The following is a 12165-nucleotide window of genomic DNA, read 5'->3' on the forward strand; positions in this document are numbered from 1 at the left end:
GCAGAAGCATGAGATTGATGCAGAATTGGCACTCACAGCTTTAGAGTTACTAACACAAGATTGCTGTTTTGTTGGAAGCAGCTGTGCATACCTGGTCACGGGTCAGTACCGCTGCGGGACATAACCAATGTTGTTGTGAGGATAAGGGCTGTATTTGTGAATGAGTTAGGCATTTTCTTTCAAGGGAAGAAAACTCCGCCCTGCAACTGGCCTCCCTCCTATGCTCCAGTCAGAAGGCATACTTTTTCTGACTGAGCATGGTGCTAATAACGCCAAGTTAGCGTATTTGATCCCAGTATTGGCCACTTTGTCAATTTGGGAAAAATGTCTGCAGAAGCATTAGATTGATGCAGAATTCCCACCCACAGCTTTAGATTTACTATGACAAGTTTACTGTTTTGTTGGAAGCAGCAGTCCATAAATGGTCACAGGTCAGTACTGCTGTGGGAAATGACCAATGAGATGCATTTAACCTTCTTTGTCCCAGTTCTACTTAAATGTGATGCAGGCTACAAGTCAGTTTGAAGATAATTGTCATATTCATGAATTTCCTTCAGATCACATTTAGTTTTTCTTTAGGTTGTTGTGAGGATAAGGGTTTTATGTGTGAATGAGTTAGGCATTTTTTTCCAAGGGAAGAAAAAATCCCCCTGAAACTGGCCTCCCTCTTATGCTCCAGTCAGAAATATGCCTCTCAGCTGGCCGGTTAGCTCAGTTGGTTAGAGCTTGGTGCTAATAACGCCAAGGTCACGGGTTCGATCCCCGTATTGGCCACTTTGTCATTTTGGGAAATATTTCTGCAGAAGGATGAGATTGATGCAGAATTGGCACTCACAGCTTTAGAGTTACTAACACAAGATTGCTGTTTTGTTGGAAGCAGCTGTGCATACATAGTCACGGGTCAGTACTGCTGCGGACATAACCAATGTTGTTGTGAGGATAAGGGTTGTATTTGTGAATGAGTTAGGCATTTTCTTTCAAGGGAAGAAAACTCCCCCCTGCAACTGGCCTCCCTCCTATGCTCCAGTCAGAAGGCATACTTTTTCTGACTGAGCATGGTGCTAATCACGCCAAGTTAGCGAATTTGATCCCAGTATTGGCCACTTTGTCAATTTGGGAAATATTTCTGCAGAAGCATGAGATTGATGCAGAATTCCCACCCACAGCTTTAGATTTACTATGACTAGTTTGCTGTTTTGTTGGAAGCAGCAGTCCATAAATGGTCACAGGTCAGTACTTCTGTGGGAAATGACCAATGAGATGCATTTAACCTTCTTTGTCCCAGTTCTACTTAAATGTGATGCAGGCTACAAGTCAGTTTGAAGATAATTGTCATATTCATGAATTTCCTTCAGATCACATGTAGTTTTTCTTTAGGTTGTTGTGAGGATAAGGGTTTTATGTGTGAATGAGTTAGGCATTTTTTTTTCCAATGGAAGAAAAAATCCCCCTGCAACTGGCCTCCCTCTTATGCTCCAGTCAGAAACAGGACTCTCAGCTGGCCGGTTAGAGCGTGGTGCTAATAACGCCAAGGTCACGGGTTCGATCCCCGTATTGGCCACTTTGTCATTTTGGGAAATATTTCTGCAGAAGCATGAGATTGATGCAGAATTGGCACTCACAGCTTTAGAGTTACTAACACAAGATTGCTGTTTTGTTGGAAGCAGCTGTGCATACATGGTCACGGGTCAGTACTGCTGCGGGACATAACCAATGTTGTTGTGAGGATAAGGGCTGTATTTGTGAATGAGTTAGGCATTTTCTTTCAAGGGAAGAAAGCTCCCCCCTGCAACTGGCCTCCCTCCTATGCTCCAGTCAGAAGGCATACTTTTTCTGACTGAGCATGGTGCTAATATCGCCAAGTTAGCGTATTTGACTCTGTATTGGCCACTTTGTCAATTTGGGAAAAATGTCTGCAGAAGCATTAGATTGATGCAGAATTCCCACCCACAGCTTTAGATTTACTATGACAAGTTTACTGTTTTGTTGGAAGCAGCAGTCCATAAATGGTCACAGGTCAGTACTGCTGTGGGAAATGACCAATGAGATGCATTTAACCTTCTTTGTCCCAGTTCTACTTAAATGTGATGCAGGCTACAAGTCAGTTTGAAGATAATTGTCATATTCATGAATTTCCTTCAGATCACATGTAGTTTTTCTTTAGGTTGTTGTGAGGATAAGGGTTTTATGTGTGAATGAGTTAGGCATTTTTTTCCAAGGGAAAAAGACTCTCAGCTGGCCGGTTAGCTCAGTTGGTTAGAGCGTGGTGCTAATACCGCCAAGGTCACAGGTTCGATCCCCGTGTTGGCCACTTTGTCATTTTGGGAAATATTTCTGCAGAAGGATGAGATTGATGCAGAATTGGCACTCACAGCTTTAGAGTTACTAACACAAGATTGCTGTTTTGTTGGAAGCAGCTGTGCATACATAGTCACGGGTCAGTACTGCTGCGGACATAACCAATGTTGTTGTGAGGATAAGGGTTGTATTTGTGAATGAGTTAGGCATTTTCTTTCAAAGGAAGAAAACTCCCCCCTGCAACTGGCCTCCCTCCTATGCTCCAGTCAGAAGGCATACTTTTTCTGACTGAGCATGGTGCTAATCAAGCCAAGTTAGCGAATTTGATCCCAGTATTGGCCACTTTGTCAATTTGGGAAATATTTCTGCAGAAGCATGAGATTGATGCAGAATTCCCACCCACAGCTTTAGATTTACTATGACTAGTTTGCTGTTTTGTTGGAAGCAGCAGTCCATAAATGGTCACAGGTCAGTACTGCTGTGGGAAATGACCAATGAGATGCATTTAACCTTCTTTGTCCCAGTTCTACTTAAATGTGATGCAGGCTACAAGTCAGTTTGAAGATAATTGTCATATTCGTGAATTTCCTTCAGATCACAAGTAGTTTTTCTTTAGGTTGTTGTGAGGATAAGGGTTTTATGTGTGAATGAGTTAGGCATTTTTTTCCAAGGGAAGAAAAAATCCCCCTGCAACTGGCCTCCCTTTATTGCTCCAGTCAGAAATATGCCTCTCAGCTGGCCGGTTAGCTCAGTTGGTTAGAGCGTGGTGCTAATAACGCCAAGGTCACGGGTTCGATCCCCGTATTGGCCACTTTGTCATTTTGGGAAATATTTCTGCAGAAGGATGAGATTGATGCAGAATTGGCACTCACAGCTTTAGAGTTACTAACACAAGATTGCTGTTTTGTTGGAAGCAGCTGTGCATACATGGTCACGGGTCAGTACTGCTGCGGGACATAACCAATGTTGTTGTGAGGTTAAGGTTGTATTTGTGAATGAGTTAGGCATTTTCTTTCAAGGGAAGAAAACTCCCCCCTGCAACTGGCCTCCCTCCTATGCTCCAGTCAGAAGGCATACTTTTTCTGACTGAGCATGGTGCTAATCACGCCAAGTTAGCGGATTTGATCCCAGTATTGGCCACTTTGCCAATTTGGGAAATATTTCTGCAGAAGCATGAGATTGATGCAGAATTCCCACCCACAGCTTTAGATTTACTATGACTAGTTTGCTGTTTTGTTGGAAGCAGCAGTCCATAAATGGTCACAGGTCAGTACTGCTGTGGGGAATGACCAATGAGATGCATTTAACCTTCTTTGTCCCAGTTCTACTTAAATGTGATGCAGGCTACAAGTCAGTTTGAAGATAATTGTCATATTCATGAATTTCCTTCAGATCACATGTAGTTTTTCTTTAGGTTGTTGTGAGGATAAGGGTTTTATGTGTGAATGACTTAGGCATTTTTTTTCCAAGGGAAGAAAAAATCCCCCTGCAACTGGCCTCCCTCTTATGCTCCAGTCAGAAACAGGACTCTCAGCTGGTCGGTTAGCTCAGTTGGTTAGAGCGTGGTGCTAATAACGTCACGGGTTCGATCCCCGTATTGGCCACTTTGTCATTTTGGGAAATATTTCTGCAGAAGGATGAGATTGATGCAGAATTGGCACTCACAGCTTTAGAGTTACTAACACAAGATTGCTGTTTTGTTGGAAGCAGCTGTGCATACATGGTCACGGGTCAGTACTGCTGCGGGACATAACCAATGTTGTTGTGAGGATAAGGGTTGTATTTGTGAATGAGTTAGGCATTTTCTTTCAAGGGAAGAAAACTCCCCCCTGCAACTGGCCTCCCTCCTATGCTCCAGTCAGAAGGCATACTTTTTCTGACTGAGCATGGTGCTAATCACGCCAAGTTAGCGGATTTGATCCCAGTATTGGCCACTTTGTCAATTTGGGAAATATTTCTGCAGAAGCATGAGATTGATGCAGAATTCCCACCCACAGCTTTAGATTTACTATGACAAGTTTGCTGTTTTGTTGGAAGCAGCAGTCCATAAATGGTCACAGGTCAGTACTGCTGTGGGAAATGACCAATGAGATGCATTTAACCTTCTTTGTCCCAGTTCTACTTAAATGTGATGCAGGCTACAAGTCAGTTTGAAGATAATTGTCATATTCATGAATTTCCTTCAGATCACATGTAGTTTTTCTTTAGGTTGTTGTGAGGATAAGGGTTTTATGTGTGAATGAGTTAGGCATTTTTTTTCCAATGGAAGAAAAAATCCCCCTGCAACTGGCCTCCCTCTTATGCTCCAGTCAGAAACAGGACTCTCAGCTGGCCGGTTAGAGCGTGGTGCTAATAACGCCAAGGTCACGTGTTCCCGTATTGGCCACTTTGACATTTTGGGAAATATTTCTGCAGAAGCATGAGATTGATGCAGAATTGGCACTCACAGCTTTAGAGTTACTAACACAAGATTGCTGTTTTGTTGGAAGCAGCTGTGCATACCTGGTCACGGGTCAGTACCGCTGCGGGACATAACCAATGTTGTTGTGAGGATAAGGGCTGTATTTGTGAATGAGTTAGGCATTTTCTTTCAAGGGAAGAAAACTCCGCCCTGCAACTGGCCTCCCTCCTATGCTCCAGTCAGAAGGCATACTTTTTCTGACTGAGCATGGTGCTAATAACGCCAAGTTAGCGTATTTGATCCCAGTATTGGCCACTTTGTCAATTTGGGAAAAATGTCTGCAGAAGCATTAGATTGATGCAGAATTCCCACCCACAGCTTTAGATTTACTATGACAAGTTTACTGTTTTGTTGGAAGCAGCAGTCCATAAATGGTCACAGGTCAGTACTGCTGTGGGAAATGACCAATGAGATGCATTTAACCTTCTTTGTCCCAGTTCTACTTAAATGTGATGCAGGCTACAAGTCAGTTTGAAGATAATTGTCATATTCATGAATTTCCTTCAGATCACATTTAGTTTTTCTTTAGGTTGTTGTGAGGATAAGGGTTTTATGTGTGAATGAGTTAGGCATTTTTTTCCAAGGGAAGAAAAAATCCCCCTGCAACTGGCCTCCCTCTTATGCTCCAGTCAGAAATATGCCTCTCAGCTGGCCGGTTAGCTCAGTTGGTTAGAGCTTGGTGCTAATAACACCAAGGTCACGGGTTCGATCCCCGTATTGGCCACTTTGTCATTTTGGGAAATATTTCTGCAGAAGGATGAGATTGATGCAGAATTGGCACTCACAGCTTTAGAGTTACTAACACAAGATTGCTGTTTTGTTGGAAGCAGCTGTGCATACATAGTCACGGGTCAGTACTGCTGCGGACATAACCAATGTTGTTGTGAGGATAAGGGTTGTATTTGTGAATGAGTTAGGCATTTTCTTTCAAGGGAAGAAAACTCCCCCCTGCAACTGGCCTCCCTCCTATGCTCCAGTCAGAAGGCATACTTTTTCTGACTGAGCATGGTGCTAATCACGCCAAGTTAGCGAATTTGATCCCAGTATTGGCCACTTTGTCAATTTGGGAAATATTTCTGCAGAAGCATGAGATTGATGCAGAATTCCCACCAACAGCTTTAGATTTACTATGACTAGTTTGCTGTTTTGTTGGAAGCAGCAGTCCATAAATGGTCACAGGTCAGTACTGCTGTGGGAAATGACCAATGAGATGCATTTAACCTTCTTTGTCCCAGTTCTACTTAAATGTGATGCAGGCTACAAGTCAGTTTGAAGATAATTGTCATATTCATGAATTTCCTTCAGATCACAAGTAGTTTTTCTTTAGGTTGTTGTGAGGATAAGGGTTTTATGTGTGAATGAGTTAGGCATTTTTTTCCAAGGGAAGAAAAAATCCCCCTGCAACTGGCCTCCCTTTATTGCTCCAGTCAGAAATATGCCTCTCAGCTGGCCGGTTAGCTCAGTTGGTTAGAGCGTGGTGCTAATAACGCCAAGGTCACGGGTTCGATCCCCGTATTGGCCACTTTGTCATTTTGGGAAATATTTCTGCAGAAGGATGAGATTGATGCAGAATTGGCACTCACAGCTTTAGAGTTACTAACACAAGATTGCTGTTTTGTTGGAAGCAGCTGTGCATACATGGTCACGGGTCAGTACTGCTACGGGACATAACCAATGTTGTTGTGAGGATAAGGGTTGTATTTGTGAATGAGTTAGGCATTTTCTTTCAAGGGAAGAAAACTCCCCCCTGCAACTGGCCTCCCTCCTATGCTCCAGTCAGAAGGCATACTTTTTCTGACTGAGCATGGTGCTAATCACGCCAAGTTAGCGGATTTGATCCCAGTATTGGCCACTTTGCCAATTTGGGAAATATTTCTGCAGAAGCATGAGATTGATGCAGAATTCCCACCCACAGCTTTAGATTTACTATGACTAGTTTGCTGTTTTGTTGGAAGCAGCAGTCCATAAATGGTCACAGGTCAGTACTGCTGTGGGGAATGACCAATGAGATGCATTTAACCTTCTTTGTCCCAGTTCTACTTAAATGTGATGCAGGCTACAAGTCAGTTTGAAGATAATTGTCATATTCATGAATTTCCTTCAGATCACATGTAGTTTTTCTTTAGGTTGTTGTGAGGATAAGGGTTTTATGTGTGAATGACTTAGGCATTTTTTTTCCAAGGGAAGAAAAAATCCCCCTGCAACTGGCCTCCCTCTTATGCTCCAGTCAGAAACAGGACTCTCAGCTGGTCGGTTAGCTCAGTTGGTTAGAGCGTGGTGCTAATAACGTCACGGGTTCGATCCCCGTATTGGCCACTTTGTCATTTTGGGAAATATTTCTGCAGAAGGATGAGATTGATGCAGAATTGGCACTCACAGCTTTAGAGTTACTAACACAAGATTGCTGTTTTGTTGGAAGCAGCTGTGCATACATGGTCACGGGTCAGTACTGCTGCGGGACATAACCAATGTTGTTGTGAGGATAAGGGTTGTATTTGTGAATGAGTTAGGCATTTTCTTTCAAGGGAAGAAAACTCCCCCCTGCAACTGGCCTCCCTCCTATGCTCCAGTCAGAAGGCATACTTTTTCTGACTGAGCATGGTGCTAATCACGCCAAGTTAGCGGATTTGATCCCAGTATTGGCCACTTTGTCAATTTGGGAAATATTTCTGCAGAAGCATGAGATTGATGCAGAATTCCCACCCACAGCTTTAGATTTACTATGACAAGTTTGCTGTTTTGTTGGAAGCAGCAGTCCATAAATGGTCACAGGTCAGTACTGCTGTGGGAAATGACCAATGAGATGCATTTAACCTTCTTTGTCCCAGTTCTACTTAAATGTGATGCAGGCTACAAGTCAGTTTGAAGATAATTGTCATATTCATGAATTTCCTTCAGATCACATGTAGTTTTTCTTTAGGTTGTTGTGAGGATAAGGGTTTTATGTGTGAATGACTTAGGCATTTTTTTTCCAAGGGAAGAAAAAATCCCCCTGCAACTGGCCTCCCTCTTATGCTCCAGTCAGAAACAGGACTCTCAGCTGGTCAGATAGCTCAGTTGGTTAGAGCGTGGTGCTAATAACGCCAAGGTCACGGGTTCGATCCCCGTATTGGCCACTTTGTCATTTTGGGAAATATTTCTGCAGAAGCATGAGATTGTTGCAGAATTGGCACTCACAGCTTTAGAGTTACTAACACAAGATTGCTGTTTTGTTGGAAGCAGCTGTGCATACATAGTCACGGGTCAGTACTGCTGCGGACATAACCAATGTTGTGGTGAGGATAAGGGTTGTATTTGTGAATGAGTTAGGCATTTTCTTTCAAGGGAAGAAAACTCCCCCCTGCAACTGGCCTCCCTCCCTTGCTCCAGTCAGAAGGCATACTTTTTCTGACTGAGCATGGTGCTAATCACGCCAAGTTAGCGAATTTGATCCCAGTATTCGCCACTTTGTCAATTTGGGAAATATTTCTGCAGAAGCATGAGATTGATGCAGAACTCCCACCCACAGCTTTAGATTTACTATGACTAGTTTGCTATTTTGTTGGAAGCAGCAGTCCATAAATGGTCACAGGTCAGTACTGCTGTGGGAAATGACCAATGAGATGCATTTAACCTTCTTTGTCCCAGTTCTACTTAAATGTGATGCAGGCTACAAGTCAGTTTGAAGATAATTGTCATATTCATGAATTTCCTTCAGATCGCATGTAGTTTTTCTTTAGGTTGTTGTGAGGATAAGGGTTTTATGTGTGAATGAGTTAGGCATTTTTTTTCCAAGGGAAAAAGACTCTCAGCTGGCTGGTTAGCTCAGTTGGTTAGAGCGTGGTGCTAATGACGCCAAGGTCATGGTTCGATCCCCGTATTGGCCACTTTGTCATTTTGGGAAATATTTCTGCAGAAGCATGAGATTGATGCAGAATTGGCACTCACAGCTTTAGAGTTACTAACACAAGATTGCTGTTTTGTTGGTAGCAGCTGTGCATACATGGTCACGGGTCAGTACTGCTGCGGGACATAACCAATGTTGTTGTGAGGATAAGGGTTGTATTTGTGAATGAGTTAGGCATTTTCTTTCAAGGGAAGAAAACTACCCCCTGCAACTGGCCTCCCTCCTATGCTCCAGTCAGAAGGCATACTCTTTCTGACTGAGCATGGTGCTAATCACGCCAAGTTAGCGAATTTGATCCCAGTATTGGTCACTTTGTCAATTTGGGAAATATTTCTGCAGAAGCATGAGATTGATGCAGAATTCCCACCCACAGCTTTAGATTTACTATGACAAGTTTGCTGTTTTGTTGGAAGCAGCAGTCCATAAATGGTCACAGGTCAGTACTGCTGTGGGAAATGACCAATGAGATGCATTTAACCTTCTTTGTCCCAGTTCTACTTAAATGTGATGCAGGCTACAAGTCAGTTTGAAGATAATTGTCATATTCATGAATTTCCTTCAGATCACATGTAGTTTTTCTTTAGGTTGTTGTGAGGATAAGGGTTTTATGTGTGAATGACTTAGGCATTTTTTTTCCAAGGGAAGAAAAAATCGCCCTGCAACTGGCCTCCCTCTTATGCTCCTGTCAGAAACAGGACTATCAGCTGGTCGGATAGCTCAGTTGGTTAGAGAGTGGTGCTAATAACGCCAAGGTCACGGGTTCGATCCCCGTATTGGCCACTTTGTCATTTTGGGAAATATTTCTGCAGAAGCATGAGATTGATGCAGAATTGGCACTCACAGCTTTAGAGTTACTAACACAAAATTGCTGTTTTGTTGGAAGCAGCTGTGCATACATGGTCACGGGTCAGTACTGCTGCGGGACATAACCAATGTTGTTGTGAGGATAAGGGCTGTATTTGTGAATGAGTTAGGCATTTTCTTTCAAGGGAAGAAAACTCCGCCCTGCAACTGGCCTCCCTCCTATGCTCCAGTCAGAAGGCATACTTTTTCTGACTGAGCATGGTGCTAATAACGCCAAGTTAGCGTATTTGATCCCTGTATTGGCCACTTTGTCAATTTGGGAAAAATGTCTGCAGAAGCATTAGATTGATGCAGAATTCCCACCCACAGCTTTAGATTTACTATGACAAGTTTACTGTTTTGTTGGAAGCAGCAGTCCATAAATGGTCACAGGTCAGTACTGCTGTGGGAAATGACCAATGAGATGCATTTAACCTTCTTTGTCCCAGTTCTACTTAAATGTGATGCAGGCTACAAGTCAGTTTGAAGATAATTGTCATATTCATGAATTTCCTTCAGATCACATGTAGTTTTTCTTTAGGTTGTTGTGAGGATAAGGGTTTTATGTGTGAATGAGTAAGCATTTTTTTTCCAATGGAAGAAAAAATCCCCCTGCAACTGGCCTCCCTCTTATGCTCCAGTCAGAAACAGGACTCTCAGCTGGCCGGTTAGAGCGTGGTGCTAATAACGCCAAGGTCACGGGTTCGATCCCCGTATTGGCCACTTTGTCATTTTGGGAAATATTTCTGCAGAAGCATGAGATTGATGCAGAATTGGCACTCACAGCTTTAGAGTTACTAACACAAGATTGCTGTTTTGTTGGAAGCAGCTGTGCATACATGGTCACGGGTCAGTACTGCTGCGGGACATAACCAATGTTGTTGTGAGGATAAGGGCTGTATTTGTGAATGAGTTAGGCATTTTCTTTCAAGGGAAGAAAACTCCGCCCTGCAACTGGCCTCCCTCCTATGCTCCAGTCAGAAGGCATACTTTTTCTGACTGAGCATGGTGCTAATAACGCCAAGTTAGCGTATTTGATCCCTGTATTGGCCACTTTGTCAATTTGGGAAAAATGTCTGCAGAAGCATTAGATTGATGCAGAATTCCCACCCACAGCTTTAGATTTACTATGACAAGTTTACTGTTTTGTTGGAAGCAGCAGTCCATAAATGGTCACAGGTCAGTACTGCTGTGGGAAATAACCAATGAGATGCATTTAACCTTCTTTGTCCCAGTTCTACTTAAATGTGATGCAGGCTACAAGTCAGTTTGAAGATAATTGTCATATTCATGAATTTCCTTCAGATCACATGTAGTTTTTCTTTAGGTTGTTGTGAGGATAAGGGTTTTATGTGTGAATGAGTTAGGCATTTTTTTTCCAATGGAAGAAAAAATCCCCCTGCAACTGGCCTCCCTCTTATGCTCCAGTCAGAAACAGGACTCTCAGCTGGCCGGTTAGAGCGTGGTGCTAATAACGCCAAGGTCACGGGTTCGATCCCCGTATTGGCCACTTTGTCATTTTGGGAAATATTTCTGCAGAAGCATGAGATTGATGCAGAATTGGCACTCACAGCTTTAGAGTTACTAACACAAGATTGCTGTTTTGTTGGAAGCAGCTGTGCATACATGGTCACGGGTCAGTACTGCTGCGGGACATAACCAATGTTGTTGTGAGGATAAGGGCTGTATTTGTGAATGAGTTAGGCATTTTCTTTCAAGGGAAGAAAACTCCGCCCTGCAACTGGCCTCCCTCCTATGCTCCAGTCAGAAGGCATACTTTTTCTGACTGAGCATGGTGCTAATAACGCCAAGTTAGCGTATTTGATCCCCGTATTGGCCACTTTGTCAATTTGGGAAAAATGTCTGCAGAAGCATTAGATTGATGCAGAATTCCCACCCACAGCTTTAGATTTACTATGACAAGTTTACTGTTTTGTTGGAAGCAGCAGTCCATAAATGGTCACAGGTCAGTACTGCTGTGGGAAATGACCAATGAGATGCATTTAACCTTCTTTGTCCCAGTTCTACTTAAATGTGATGCAGGCTACAAGTCAGTTTGAAGATAATTGTCATATTCATGAATTTCCTTCAGATCACATTTAGTTTTTCTTTAGGTTGTTGTGAGGATAAGGGTTTTATGTGTGAATGACTTAGGCATTTTTTTTCCAAGGGAAGAAAAAATCCCCCTGCAACTGGCCTCCCTCTTATGCTCCAGTCAGAAACAGGACTCTCAGCTGGTCGGTTAGCTCAGTTGGTTAGAGCGTGGTGCTAATAACGCCAAGGTCACGGGTTTGAGCCCCGTATTGGCCACTTTGTCATTTTGGGAAATATTTCTGCAGAAGCATGAGATTGTTGCAGAATTGGCACTCACAGCTTTAGAGTTACTAACACAAGATTGCTGTTTTGTTGGAAGCAGCTGTGCATACATAGTCACGGGTCAGTACTGCTGCGGACATAACCAATGTTGTTGTGAGGATAAGGGTTGTATTTGTGAATGAGTTAGGCATTTTCTTTCAAGGGAAGAAAACTCCCCCCTGCAACTGGCCTCCCTCCCTTGCTCCAGTCAGAAGGCATACTTTTTCTGACTGAGCATGGTGCTAATCACGCCAAGTTAGCGAATTTGATCCCAGTATTCGCCACTTTGTCAATTTGGGAAATATTTCTGCAGAAGCATGAG

At 43.0% G+C, this 12165-nt stretch overlaps 6 non-coding genes across 6 annotated transcripts; all 6 read left to right on the plus strand.

Annotated features, from left to right (window-relative positions):
* Nucleotides 1-700: 700 nt before the first annotated feature.
* TRNAI-AAU (transfer RNA isoleucine (anticodon AAU)) lies at nt 701-774 on the plus strand. The gene has a single exon. It is a non-coding gene; the product is annotated as a tRNA-Ile (tRNA).
* Nucleotides 775-3035: 2261 nt separating this feature from the next.
* Nucleotides 3036-3109, plus strand: TRNAI-AAU (transfer RNA isoleucine (anticodon AAU)). The gene has a single exon. It is a non-coding gene; the product is annotated as a tRNA-Ile (tRNA).
* A 2300-nt stretch (nt 3110-5409) lies between these two features.
* On the plus strand, nt 5410-5483 carry TRNAI-AAU (transfer RNA isoleucine (anticodon AAU)). The gene has a single exon. It is a non-coding gene; the product is annotated as a tRNA-Ile (tRNA).
* A 724-nt stretch (nt 5484-6207) lies between these two features.
* On the plus strand, nt 6208-6281 carry TRNAI-AAU (transfer RNA isoleucine (anticodon AAU)). The gene has a single exon. It is a non-coding gene; the product is annotated as a tRNA-Ile (tRNA).
* Nucleotides 6282-7801: 1520 nt separating this feature from the next.
* TRNAI-AAU (transfer RNA isoleucine (anticodon AAU)) lies at nt 7802-7875 on the plus strand. The gene has a single exon. It is a non-coding gene; the product is annotated as a tRNA-Ile (tRNA).
* A 3849-nt stretch (nt 7876-11724) lies between these two features.
* TRNAI-AAU (transfer RNA isoleucine (anticodon AAU)) lies at nt 11725-11798 on the plus strand. Its single transcript has one exon. It is a non-coding gene; the product is annotated as a tRNA-Ile (tRNA).
* Nucleotides 11799-12165: the final 367 nt, after the last annotated feature.

Source organism: Ambystoma mexicanum, chromosome 1p (assembly GCF_040938575.1).
Source record: "Ambystoma mexicanum isolate Mex_15411 chromosome 1p, UKY_AmexF1_1, whole genome shotgun sequence".
Taxonomy (NCBI): Eukaryota; Metazoa; Chordata; class Amphibia; order Caudata; family Ambystomatidae; genus Ambystoma; species Ambystoma mexicanum.